The 13,217-nt window shown below is 43.8% G+C and overlaps 1 long non-coding RNA gene across 16 annotated transcripts in view; it reads left to right on the top strand.

The window, feature by feature from the left end:
- LOC307181435 overlaps positions 1-13,217 on the top strand; it is a 2,786,049-nt gene that overhangs the window by 561,173 nt on the left and 2,211,659 nt on the right. Inside the window, exon 3 of one of the 16 annotated variants that reach the window (XR_013826770.1) lies at positions 117-194. The exons of the other annotated variants lie outside the window; for them this stretch is intronic. This is a non-coding gene — a long non-coding RNA (uncharacterized lncRNA). The remainder of the gene's footprint in view (positions 1-116; positions 195-13,217) is intronic. 16 annotated transcript variants of the gene reach the window in all.

Below are 13,217 nucleotides of genomic sequence, written 5' to 3'. Positions count from 1 at the left end.
CTAAATTTGAGACCCTGTTCTGTTCTGTAATTCAGTTCCTGTGTAGCCAAGTTTACATTCCGTGTATTACTGATATCTTATGATGTTTCTTTTTCTGTGTGACTTATTTCAGTTAGAATCATCATACCTGAATCCACTCATTGTGATGCTAAGAGCCTGATGACATAGATTTCATTGCTGAGTGATATTGCTTTGTAAGTAAATACCACAACTTCTTTATCCATTTTTCACCTTCTGCGATGTTGAACTTGTACTGTAAACGAGGTTGTTGTAAACAGAGGCGTCCCAAACTTTGGGGTGGCTGTGTCTTTTTGATTTTAATTTCCCTAAGCTATAGGACCATAAGTGGAAGTGCCCTAGGCCCTGTTGCTTTGTTTTTTAGATGTTTCAGGAAACACCATACACTTCTCCCGAGTGTCTGTTGGCAATTTACATCCCGCCCATCAGCATAACAAGGCTCCCAGTTCTCCATGGCCTGTCCTGCCTTTCTGGATTTTACACTTTTTTCAGATGGCCCTTTTGACCGGGGGGAAGTGAGACTTCATTGTAGTGCAGATTTCCTTTGCAAGCTTGCTTGGTTGGCCAAAAAGGGCGTATGCGTTTTTTCCTGAATATATTCAGGAAAAAACGCATACGCCCTTTTTGGCCAAGTGCATCATTGTGGACGTTCTGCCTCTTTTCCTATGCTTTCAATGCAATTCCAGTCTACCTCCTGCAATCGGTTTCCTGCAATTCTGCCCCGCTTTCAAGTCCTCTTGGCAGCCTTACTTCAGTATATTTTTGGACGATAGCTGTCATTTATAACTCTGCAGGTTTGTGAATTACAGTGCCCCTGAGCTCCTTTCTTCAACTCGCTTTCTTGTGAGCTGGCCGCAACACCGCAGGATGGCTTCAGGCCCTAATCTGGTTCCGGCACGGCACGCTGAGCCTTTGGTTATTTCCTCTTCCTGGTGGGAAATGAGAGTTAAATTTGCCCGTCCAGACACCTCCAGCTAGTCTCTCATTGGTTCTCGCTATTCCTGTACATCTTCCGCAGAAATTGCAAACTGGGCCAAACAGGAGGTTAAAGGCGCTGACTCTCCAAGTGGGGAGAGTGTTAGTAAAGCGTCTGGAATGTTGCACCCGAGCACCAGGGGAGGAAAACTGAGACATATTTGAACACGTCTCCCGTTCACATGGTTGATCATACTTGGGTTCCACATGCATGTTTTAGCTGAAGGAAGAATACCTTAAACCTGGAGAGTTGAGACCCGTGTAATGGGTACCATGCAATATGACTTCAAAGGGTCTTCATTTGCTCACCGAACCTCTCCAATCCTATCACTGCTGCGTTTATGCCCCTGTACACATGCTTGATTCTCTTTTGGAGACATAGCAATCCATAGGTTTTACGATACTTACTAGTCAGGTACATTCTTAGGCGTTTAATATGCGGTGTTGAGTCCATTTCGTTGAGCATGGAGTAGCTCTTGTCTATTCCATATTTGACTTAAGGAACTTTATCTGTGCTCATTTCAATCTCTGGTTTTATGCAGCACCCCACCTCACCTTTACCCTTAAGCAAGCATAAGTTGGTTTTCTAAATTTGAGACCCTGTTCTGTTCCGTAATTCAGTTCCTGTGTAGCCAAGTTTACATTCCGTGTATTACTGATATCTTATGATGTTTCTTTTTCTGTGTGACTTATTTCAGTTAGAATCATCATACCTGAATCCACTCATTGTTCTGCTAAGGGCCTGATGACATAGATTTCATTGCTGAGTGATATTGCTTTGTAAGTAAATACCACAACTTCTTTATCCATTTTTCACTTTCTGCGATGTTGAACTTGTACTGTAAACGAGGTTCTTGTAAACAGAGGCGTCCCAAACTTTGGGGTGGCTGTATCTTTTTGATTTTAATTTCCCTAAGCTATAGGACCATAAGTGGCAGTGCCCTAGGCCCTGTTGCTTTGTTTTTTAGATGTTTCAGGAAACACCATACACTTCTCCCGAGTGTCTGTTGGCAATTTATATCCCGCCCATCAGCATAACAAGGCTCCCAGTTCTCCATGGCCTGTCCTGCCTTTCTGGATTTTACACTTTTTTCAGATGGCCCTTTTGACCGGGGGGAAGTGAGACTTCATTGTAGTGCAGATTTCCTTTGCAAGCTTGCTTGGTTGGCCAAAAAGGGCGTATGCGGTTTATCCTGAATATATTCAGGAAAAAACGCATACGCCCTTTTTGGCCAAGTGCATCATTGTGGACGTTCTGCCTCTTTTCCTATGCTTTCAATGCAATTCCAGTCTACCTCCTGCAATCGGTTTCCTGCAATTCTGCCCCGCTTTCAAGTCCTCTTGGCAGCCTTACTTCAGTCTATTTTTGGACGATAGCTGTCATTTATAACTCTGCAGGTTTGTGAATTACAGTGCCCCTGAGCTCCTTTCTTCAACTCGCTTTCTTTTGAGCTGGCCGCAACACCGCAGGATGGCTTCAGGCCCTAATCTGGTTCCGGTACGGCACGCTGAGCCTTTGGTTATTTCCTCTTCCTGGAGGGAAATGAGAGTTAAATTTGCCCGTCCAGACACCTCGAGCTAGCCTCTCATTGGTTCTCGCTATTCCTGTTCATCTTCCGCAGAAATTGCAAACTGGGCCAAACAGGAGGTTAAAGGCGCTGACTCTCCAAGTGGGGAGAGTGTTAGTAAAGCGTCTGGAATGTTGCACCCGAGTACCAGGGGAGGAAAACTGAGACATATTTGAACACGTCTCCCATTCACATGGTTGATCATACTTGGGTTCCACATGCATGTTTTAGCTGAAGGAAGAATACCTTACACCTGGAGAGTTGAGACCCGTGTAATGGGTACCATGCAATATGACTTCAAAGGGTCTTCATTTGCTCACCGAACCTCTCCAATCCTATCACTGCTGCGTTTATGCCCCTGTACACATGCTTGATTCTCTTTTGGAGACATAGCAATCCATAGGTTTTACGATACTTACTAGTCAGGTACATTCTTAGGCGTTTAATATGCGGTGTTGAGTCCATTTCGTTGAGCAATGAGTAGCTCTTGTCTATTCCATATTTGACTTAAGGAACTTTATCTGTGCTCATTTCAATCTCTGGTTTTATGCAGCACCCCACCTCACCTTTACCCTTAAGCAAGCATAAGTTGGTTTTCTAAATTTGAGACCCTGTTCTGTTCTGTAATTCAGTTCCTGTGTAGCCAAGTTTACATTCCGTGTATTAGTGATATCTTATGATGTTTCTTTTTCTGTGTGACTTATTTCAGTTAGAATCATCATACCTGAATCCACTCATTGTTCTGCTAAGGGCCTGATGACATAGATTTCATTGCTGAGTGATATTGCTTTGTAAGTAAATACCACAAGTTCTTTATCCATTTTTCACTTTCTGCGATGTTGAACTTGTACTGTAAACGAGGTTGTTGTAAACAGAGGCGTCCCAAACTTTGGGGTGGCTGTGTCTTTTTGATTTTAATTTCCCTAAGCTATAGGACCATAAGTGGCAGTGCCCTAGGCTCTGTTGCTTTGTGTTTTAGATGTTTCAGGAAACACCATACACTTCTCCCAAGTGTCTGTTGGCAATTTACATCCCGCCCATCAGCATAACAAGGCTCCCAGTTCTCCATGGCCTGTCCTGCCTTTCTGGATTTTACACTTTTTTCAGAGGGCCCTTTTGACCGGGGGGAAGTGAGACTTCATTGTAGTGCAGATTTCCTTTGCAAGCTTGCTTGGTTGGCCAAAAAGGGCGTATGCGGTTTTTCCTGAATATATTCAGGAAAAAACGCATACGCCCTTTTTGGCCAAGTGCATCATTGTGGACGTTCTGCCTCTTTTCCTATGCTTTCAATGCAATTCCAGTCTACCTCCTGCAATCGGTTTCCTGCAATTCTGCCCCGCTTTCAAGTCCTCTTGGCAGCCTTACTTCAGTATATTTTTGGACGATAGCTGTCATTTATAACTCTGCAAGTTTGTGAATTACAGTGCCCCTGAGCTCCTTTCTTCAACTCGCTTTCTTTTGAGCTGGCTGCAACACCGCAAGATGGCTTCAGGCCCTAATCTGGTTCCGGTACGGCACGCTGAGCCTTTGGTTATTTCCTCTTCCTGGTGGGAAATGAGAGTTAAATTTGCCCATCCAGACACCTCCAGCTAGCCTCTCATTGGTTCTCGCTATTCCTGTACATCTTCCGCAGAAATTGCAAACTGGGCCAAACAGGAGGTTAAAGGCGCTGACTCTCCAAGTGGGGAGAGTGTTAGTAAAGCGTCTGGAATGTTGCACCCGAGTACCAGGGGAGGAAAACTGAGACATATTTGAACACGTCTCCCGTTCACATGGTTGATCATACTTGGGTTCCACATGCATGTTTTAGCTGAAGGAAGAATACCTTAAACCTGGAGAGTTGAGACGCGTGGAATGGGTACCATGCAATATGACTTCAAAGGGTCTTCATTTGCTCACCGAACCTCTCCAATCCTATCACTGCTGCGTTTATGCCCCTGTACACATGCTTGATTCTCTTTTGGAGACATAGCAATCCATAGGTTTTACGATACTTACTAGTCAGGTACATTCTTAGGCGTTTAATATGCGGTGTTGAGTCCATTTCGTTGAGCAAGGAGTAGCTCTTGTCTATTCCATATTTGGCTTAAGGAACTTTATCTGTGCTCATTTCAATCTCTGGTTTTATGCAGCAACCCAACTCACCTTTCCCCTTAAGCAAGCATAAGTTGGTTTTCTAAATTTGAGAACCTGTTCTGTTTTGGAATTCAGTTCCTGTGTAGCCAAGTTTACATTCCGTGTATTACTGATATCTTATGATGTTTCTTTTTCTGTGTGACTTATTTCAGTTAGAATCATCATACCTGAATCCGCTCACTGTGCTGCTAAGGGCCTGATGACACAGATTTCATTGCTGAGTGATATTGCTTTGTAAGTAAATACCACAAATTCTTTATCCATTTTTCACTTTCTGCGATGTTGAACTTGTACTGTAAACGAGGTTCTTGTAAACAGAGCCGTTCCAAACTTTGAGGTGGCTGTGTCTTTTTGATTTTAATTTCCCTAAGCTATAGAACCATAAGTGGAAGTGCCCTAGGCTCTGTTGCTTTGTTTTTTAGATGTTTCAGGAAACACCATACACTTCTCCCGAGTGTCTGTTGGCAATTTACATCCCGCCCATCAGCATAACAAGGCTCCCAGTTCTCAATGGCCTGTTGCCTTTCTGGATTTTACACTTTTTTCAGATGGCCCTTTTGACCGGGGGGAAGTGAGACTTCATTGTAGTGCAGATTTCCTTTGCAAGCTTGCTTGGTTGGCCAAAAAGGGCGTATGCGTTTTTTCCTGATTATATTCAGGAAAAAACGCATACGCCCTTTTTGGCCAAGTGCATCATTGTGGACGTTCTGCCTCTTTTCCTATGCTTTCAATGCAATTCCAGTCTACCTCCTGAAATCGGTTTCCTGCAATTCTGCCCCGCTTTCAAGTCCTCTTGGCAGCCTTACTTCAGTCTATTTTTGGACGATAGCTGTCATTTATAACTCTGCAGGTTTGTGAATTACAGTGCCCCTGAGCTCCTTTCTTCAACTCGCTTTCTTGTGAGCTGGCCGCAACACCGCAGGATGGCTTCAGGCCCTAATCTGGTTCCGGCCCGGCATGCTGAGCCTTTGGTTAATTCCTCTTCCTGGTGGGAAATGAGAGTTAAATTTGCCCGTCCAGACACCTCCAGCTAGCCTCTCATTGGTTCTCGCTATTCCTGTTCATCTTCCGCAGAAATTGCAAACTGGGCCAAACAGGAGGTTAAAGGCGCTGACTCTCCAAGTTGGGAGAGTGTTAGTAAAGCGTCTGGAATGTTGCAGCCGAGTACCAGGGGAGGAAAACTGAGACATATTTGAACACGTCTCCCGTTCACACGGTTGATCATACTCTGGGTTCCACATGCATGTTTTAGCTGAAGGAAGAATACCTTAAACCTGGAGAGTTGAGACCCGTGTAATGGGTACCATGCAATATGACTTCAAAGGGTCTGCATTTGCTCACGAACCTCTCCAATCCTATCACTGCTGCGTTTATGCCCCTGTACACATGCTTGATTCTCTTTCGGAGACATAGCAATCCATAGGTTTTAAGATACTTACTAGTCAGGTACATTCTTAGGCGTTTAATATGCGGTGTTGAGTCCATTTCGTTGAGCAAGGAGTAGCTCTTGTCTATTCCATATTTGACTTAAGGAACTTTATCTGTGCTCATTTCAATCTCTGGTTTTATGCAGCACCCCAACTCACCTTTACCCTTAAGCAAGACTAAGTTGGTTTTCTAAATTTGAGACCCTGTTCTGTTCTGTAATTCAGTTCCTGTGTAGCCAAGTTTACATTCCGTGTATTACTGATATCTTATGATGTTTCTTTTTCTGTGTGACTTATTTCAGTTAGAATCATCACACCTGAATCCACTCATTGTGCTGCTAAGGGCCTGATGACACAGATTTCATTGCTGAGTGATATTGCTTTGTAAGTAAATACCACAACTTCTTTATCCATTTTTCACTTTCTGCGATGTTGAACTTGTACTGTAAACGAGGTTCTTGTAAACAGAGGCGTCCCAAACTTTGGGGTGGCTGTGTCTTTTTGATTTTAATTTCCCTAAGCTATAGGACCATAAGTGGAAGTGCCCTAGGTTCTGTTGCTTTGTTTTTTAGATGTTTCAGGAAACACCATACACTTCTCCCGAGTGGTTGTTGGCAATTTACATCCCGCCCATCAGCATAACAAGGCTCCCAGTTCTCCCTGGCCTGTCCTGTCTTTCTGGATTTTACACTTTTTTCAGATGGCCCTTTTGACCAGGGGGAAGTGAGACTTCATTGTAGTGCAGATTTCCTTTGCAAGCTTGCTTGGTTGGCCAAAAAGGGCGTATGCGTTTTTTCCTGAATATATTCAGGAAAAAACGCATACGCCCTTTTTGGCCAAGTGCATCATTGTGGACGTTCTGCCTCTTTTCCTATGCTTTCAATGCAATTCCAGTCTACCTCCTGAAATCGGTTTCCTGCAATTCTGCCCCGCTTTCAAGTCCTCTTGGCAGCCTTACTTCAGTCTATTTTTGGACGATAGCTGTCATTTATAACTCTGCAGGTTTGTGAATTACAGTGCCCCTGAGCTCCTTTCTTCAACTCGCTTTCTTGTGAGCTGGCCGCAACACCGCAGGATGGCTTCAGGCCCTAATCTGGTTCCGGCACGGCACGCTGAGCCTTTGGTTATTTCCTCTTCCTGGTGGGAAATGAGAGTTAAATTTGCCCGTCCAGACACCTCCAGCTAGTCTCTCATTGGTTCTCGCTATTCCTGTTCATCTTCCGCAGAAATTGCAAACTGGGCCAAACAGGAGGTTAAAGGGATTGACTCTCCAAGTCGGGAGAGTGTTAGTAAAGCGTCTGGAATGTTGCACCCGAGTACCAGGGTACGAAAACTGAGATATATTTGAACACGTCTCCCGATCACATGGTTGATCATACTCTGGGTTCCACATGCATGTTTTAGCTGAAGGAAGAATACCTAAAACCTGGGTAGTTGAAACCCGTGGAATGGGTACCATGCAATATGACTTCAAAGGGTCTTCATTTGCTCACTGAACCTCTCCAATCCTATCACTGCTGCGTTTATGCCCCTGTACACATGCTTGATTCTCTTTCGGAGACATAGCAATCCATAGGTTTTAAGATACTTACTAGTCAGGTACATTCTTTGGCGTTTAATATGGGGTGTTGAGTCCATTTCGTTGAGCAAGGAGTAGCTCTTGTCTATTCCATATTTGGCTTAAGGAACTTTATCTGTGCTCATTTCAATCTCTGGTTTTATGCAGCACCCCAACTCACCTTTCCCCTTAAGCAAGCATAAGTTGGTTTTCTAAATTTGAGACCCTTTTCTGTTTTGGAATGCAGTTCCTGTGTAGCCAAGTTTACATTCCGTGTATTACTGATATCTTATGATGTTTCTTTTTCTGTGTGACTTATTTCAGTTAGAATCATCGTACCTGAATCCACTCATTATGCTGCTACGGTCCTGATGACATAGATTTCATTGCTGATTGATACTGCATTGTACGTAAGTACCACAAGTTCTTTATCCATTTTTCACTTTCTGTGATATTGAACTTGTACGGTAAACGAGGTTCTTGTAAACGGAGGCGTCCCAAACTTTGGGGTGGCTGTGTCTTTTTGATTTTAATTTCCCTAAGCTATAGGACCATAAGTGGAAGTGCCCTAGGCTCTGTTGCTTTGTTTTTTAGATGTTTCAGGAAACACCATACACTTCTCCCGAGTGTCTGTTGGCAATTTACATCCCGCCCATCAGCATAACAAGGCTCCCAGTTCTCCATGGCCTGTCCTGCCTTTCTGGATTTTACACTTTTTTCAGTTGGCCCTTTTGACCGGGGGGGAAGTGAGACTTCATTGTAGTGCAGATTTCCTTTGCAAGCTTGCTTGGTTGGCCAAAAAGGGCGTATGCGTTTTTTCCTGAATATATTCAGGAAAAAACGCATACGCCCTTTTTGGCCAAGTGCATCATTGTGGACGTTCTGCCTCTTTTCCTATGCTTTCAATGCAATTCCAGTCTACCTCCTGAAATCGGTTTCCTGCAATTGTGCCCGGCTTTCAAGTCCTCTTGGCAGCCTTACTTCAGTCTATTTTTGGACGATAGCTGTCATTTATAACTCTGCAGGTTTGTGAATTACAGTGCCCCTGAGCTCCTTTCTTCAACTCGCTTTCTTGTGACCTGGCCGCAACACCGCAGGATGTCTTCAGGCCCTAATCTGGTTCTGGCACGGCACGCTGAGCCTTTGGTTAATTCCTCTTCCTGGTGGGAAATGAGAGTTAAATTTGCCCATCCAGACACCTCCAGGTAGTCTCTCATTGATTCTCGCTATTCCTGTTCATCTTCCGCAGAAATTGCAAACTGGGCCAAACAGGAGGTTTAAGGGACTGACTCTCCAAGTGGGGAGAGTGTTAGTAAGCGTCTGGAATGTTGCACCCGAGTACCAGGGTACGAAAACTGAGACATATTTGAACACGTCTCCCGATCACATGGTTGATCATACTCTAGGTTCCACATGCATGTTTTAGCTGAAGGAAGAATACCTTAAACCTGGATAGTTGAAACCCGTGGAATGGGTACCATGCAATATGACTTCAAAGGGTCTTCATTTGCTCACGAACCTCTCCAATCCTATAACTGCTGCGTTTATGCCCCTGTACACATGCTTGATTCTCTTTCGGAGACATAGCAATCCATAGGTTTTAAGATACTTACTAGTCAGGTACATTCTTAGGCGTTTAATATGCGGTGTTGAGTCCATTTCGTTGAGCAAGGACTAGCTCTTGTCTATTCCATATTTGGCTTAAGGAACTTTATCTGTGCTCATTTCAGTCTCTGGTTTTATGCAGCACCCCAACTCACCTTTCCCCTTAAGCAAGCATAAGTTGGTTTTCTAAATTTGAGACACTGTTCTGTTCTGTAATTCAGTTCCTGTGTAGCGAAGTTTACATTCCATGTATTACTGATATCTTATGATGTTTCTTTTTCTGTGTGACTTATTTCAGTTAGAATCATCATACCTGAATCCACTCATTGTGCTGCTAAGGGCCTGATGACATAGATTTCATTGCTGAGTGATATTGCTTTGTAAGTAAATACCACAACTTCTTTATCCATTTTTCACTTTCTGCGATGTTGAACTTGTACTGTAAACGAGGTTCTTGTAAACAGAGCCATCCCAAACTTTGGGGTGGCTGTGTCTTTTTGATTTTAATTTCCCTAAGCTATAGGACCATAAGTGGAAGTGCCCTAGGCTCTGTTGCTTTGTTTTTTCGATGTTTCAGGAAACACCATACACTTCTCCCGAGTGTCTGTTGGCAATTTACATCCCGCCCATCAGCATAACAAGGCTCCCAGTTCTCCATGGCCTGTCCTGCCTTTCTGGATTTTACACTTTTTTCAGATGGCCCTTTTGACCGGGGGGAAGTGAGACTTCATTGTAGTGCAGATTTCCTTTGCAAGCTTGCTTGGTTGGCCAAAAAGGGCGTATGCGTTTTTTCCTGAATATATTCAGGAAAAAACGCATACGCCCTTTTTGGCCAAGTGCATCATTGTGGACGTTCTGCCTCTTTTCCTATGCTTTCAATGCAATTCCAGTCTACCTCCTGAAATCGGTTTCCTGCAATTCTGCCCCGCTTTCAAGTCCTCTTGGCAGCCTTACTTCAGTCTATTTTTGGACGATAGCTGTCATTTATAACTCTGCAGGTTTGTGAATTACAGTGCCCCTGAGCTCCTTTCTTCAACTCGCTTTCTTTTGAGCTAGCCGCAACACCGCAGGATGGCTTCAGGCCCTAATCTGGTTCCGGCACTGCACGCTGAGCCTTTGGTTAATTCCTCTTCCTGGTGGGAAATGAGAGTTAAATTTGCCCGTCCAGACACCTCCAGCTAGCCTCTCATTGGTTCTCACTATTCCTGTTAATCTTCCGCAGAAATTGCAAACTGGGCCAAACAGGAGGTTAAAGGGACTGACTCTCCAAGTCGGGAGAGTGTTAGTAAAGCGTCTGGAATGTTGCACCCGAGTACCAGGGGAGGAAAACTGAGACATATTTGAACACGTCTCCCGATCACATGGTTGATCATACTCTAGGTTCCACATGCATGTTTTAGCTGAAGGAAGAATACCTTAAACCTGGAGAGTTGAGACCCGTGTAATGGGTACCATGCAATATGACTTCAAAGGGTCTTCATTTGCTCACCGAACCTCTCCAATCCTATCACTGCTGCGTTTATGCCCCTGTACACATGCTTGATTCTCTTTCGGAGACATAGCAATCCATAGGTTTTAAGATACTTACTAGTCAGGTACATTCTTAGGCGTTTAATATGGGGTGTTGAGTCAATTTCGTTGAGCAAGGAGTAGCTCATGTCTATTCCATATTTGGCTAAAGGAACTTTATCTGTGCTCATTTCAATCTCTGGTTTTATGCAGCACCCCAACTCACCTTTACCCTTAAGCAAGAATAAGTTGGTTTTCTAAATTTGAGACCCTGTTCTGTTCTGTAATTCAGTTCCTGTGTAGCCAAGTTTACATTCCGTGTATTACTGATATCTTATGATGTTTCTTTTTCTGTGTGACTTATTTCAGTTAGAGTCATCATACCTGAATCCGCTCACTGTGCTGCTAAGGGCCTGATGACACAGATTTCATTGCTGAGTGATATTGCTTTGTAAGTAAATACCACAACTTCTTTATCCATTTTTCACTTTCTGCGATGTTGAACTTGTACTGTAAACGAGGTTTTTGTAAACAGAGCCGTTCCAAACTTTGGGGTGGCTGTGTCTTTTTGATTTTAATTTCCCTAAGCTATAGAACCATAAGTGGAAGTGCCCTAGGCTCTGTTGCTTTGTTTTTTAGATGTTTCAGGAAACACCATACACTTCTCCCGAGTGTCTGTTGGCAATTTACATCCCGCCCATCAGCATAACAATGCTCCCAGTTCTCAATGGCCTGTTGCCTTTCTGGATTTTACACTTTTTTCAGATGGCCCTTTTGACCGGAGGGAAGTGAGACTTCATTGTAGTGCAGATTTCCTTTGCAAGCTTGCTTGGTTGGCCAAAAAGGGCGTATGCGTTTTTTCCTGATTATATTCAGGAAAAAACGCATACGCCCTTTTTGGCCAAGTGCATCATTGTGGACGTTCTGCCTCTTTTCCTATGCTTTCAATGCAATTCCAGTCTACCTCCTGAAATCGGTTTCCTGCAATTCTGCCCCGCTTTCAAGTCCTCTTGGCAGCCTTACTTCAGTCCATTTTTGGACGATAGCTGTCATTTATAACTCTGCAGGTTTGTGAATTACAGTGCCCCTGAGCTCCTTTCTTCAACTCGCTTTCTTGTGAGCTGGCCGCAACACCGCAGGATGGCTTCAGGCCCTAATCTGGTTCCGGCACGGCACACTGAGCCTTTGGTTAATTCCTCTTCCTGGTGGGAAATGAGAGTTAAATTTGCCCGTCCAGACACCTCCAGCTAGCCTCTCATTGGTTCTCGCTATTCCTGTTCATCTTCCGCAGAAATTGCAAACTGGGCCAAACAGGAGGTTAAAGGCGCTGACTCTCCAAGTGGGGAGAGTGTTAGTAAAGCGTCTGGAATGTTGCAGCCGAGTACCAGGGGAGGAAAACTGAGACATATTTGAACACGTCTCCCGTTCACATGGTTGATCATACTTGGGTTCCACATGCATGTTTTAGCTGAAGGAAGAATACCTTAAACCTGGAGAGTTAAGACCCGTGTAATGGGTACCATGCAATATGACTTCAAAGGGTCTTCATTTGCTCACCGAACCTCTCCAATCCTATCACTGCTGCGTTTATGCCCCTGTACACATGCTTGATTCTCTTTCGGAGACATAGCGATCCATAGGTTTTAAGATACTTACTAGTCAGGTACATTCTTAGGCGTTTAATATGCGGTGTTGAGTCCATTTCGTTGAGCAAGGAGTAGCTCTTGTCTATTCCATATTTGACTTAAGGAACTTTATCTGTGCTCATTTCAATCTCTGGTTTTATGCAGCACCCCAACTCACCTTTCCCCTTAAGCAAGCATAAGTTGGTTTTCTAAATTTGAGACCCTGTTCTGTTCTGTAATTCAGTTCCTGTGTAGCCAAGTTTCCATTCCGTGTATTACTGTTATCTTATGATGTTTCTTTTTCTGTGTGACTTATTTCAGTTAGAATCATCATACCTGAATCCACTCATTGTGCTGCTAAGGGCCTGATGACACAGATTTCATTGCTGAGTGATATTGCTTTGTAAGTAAATACCACAACTTCTTTATCCATTTTTCACTTTCTGCGATGTTGAACTTGTACTGTAAACGAGGTTCTTGTAAACAGAGGCGTCCCAAACTTTGGGGTGGCTGTGTCTTTTTGATTTTAATTTCCCTAAGCTATAGGACCATAAGTGGAAGTGCCCTAGGTTCTGTTGCTTTGTTTTTTAGATGTTTCAGGAAACACCATACACTTCTCCCGAGTGGTTGTTGGCAATTTACATCCCGCCCATCAGCATAACAAGGCTCCCAGTTCTCCCTGGCCTGTCCTGTCTTTCTGGATTTTACACTTTTTTCAGATGGCCCTTTTGACCAGGGGGAAGTGAGACTTCATTGTAGTGCAGATTTCCTTTGCAAGCTTGCTTGGTTGGCCAAA

The sequence above is a fragment of the Stenella coeruleoalba genome (genome assembly GCF_951394435.1).
Source record: "Stenella coeruleoalba genome assembly, contig: scaffold_29, whole genome shotgun sequence".
Classification (NCBI taxonomy): Eukaryota; Metazoa; Chordata; class Mammalia; order Artiodactyla; family Delphinidae; genus Stenella; species Stenella coeruleoalba.
This window is presented reverse-complemented; position numbering and strand designations above follow the sequence as displayed.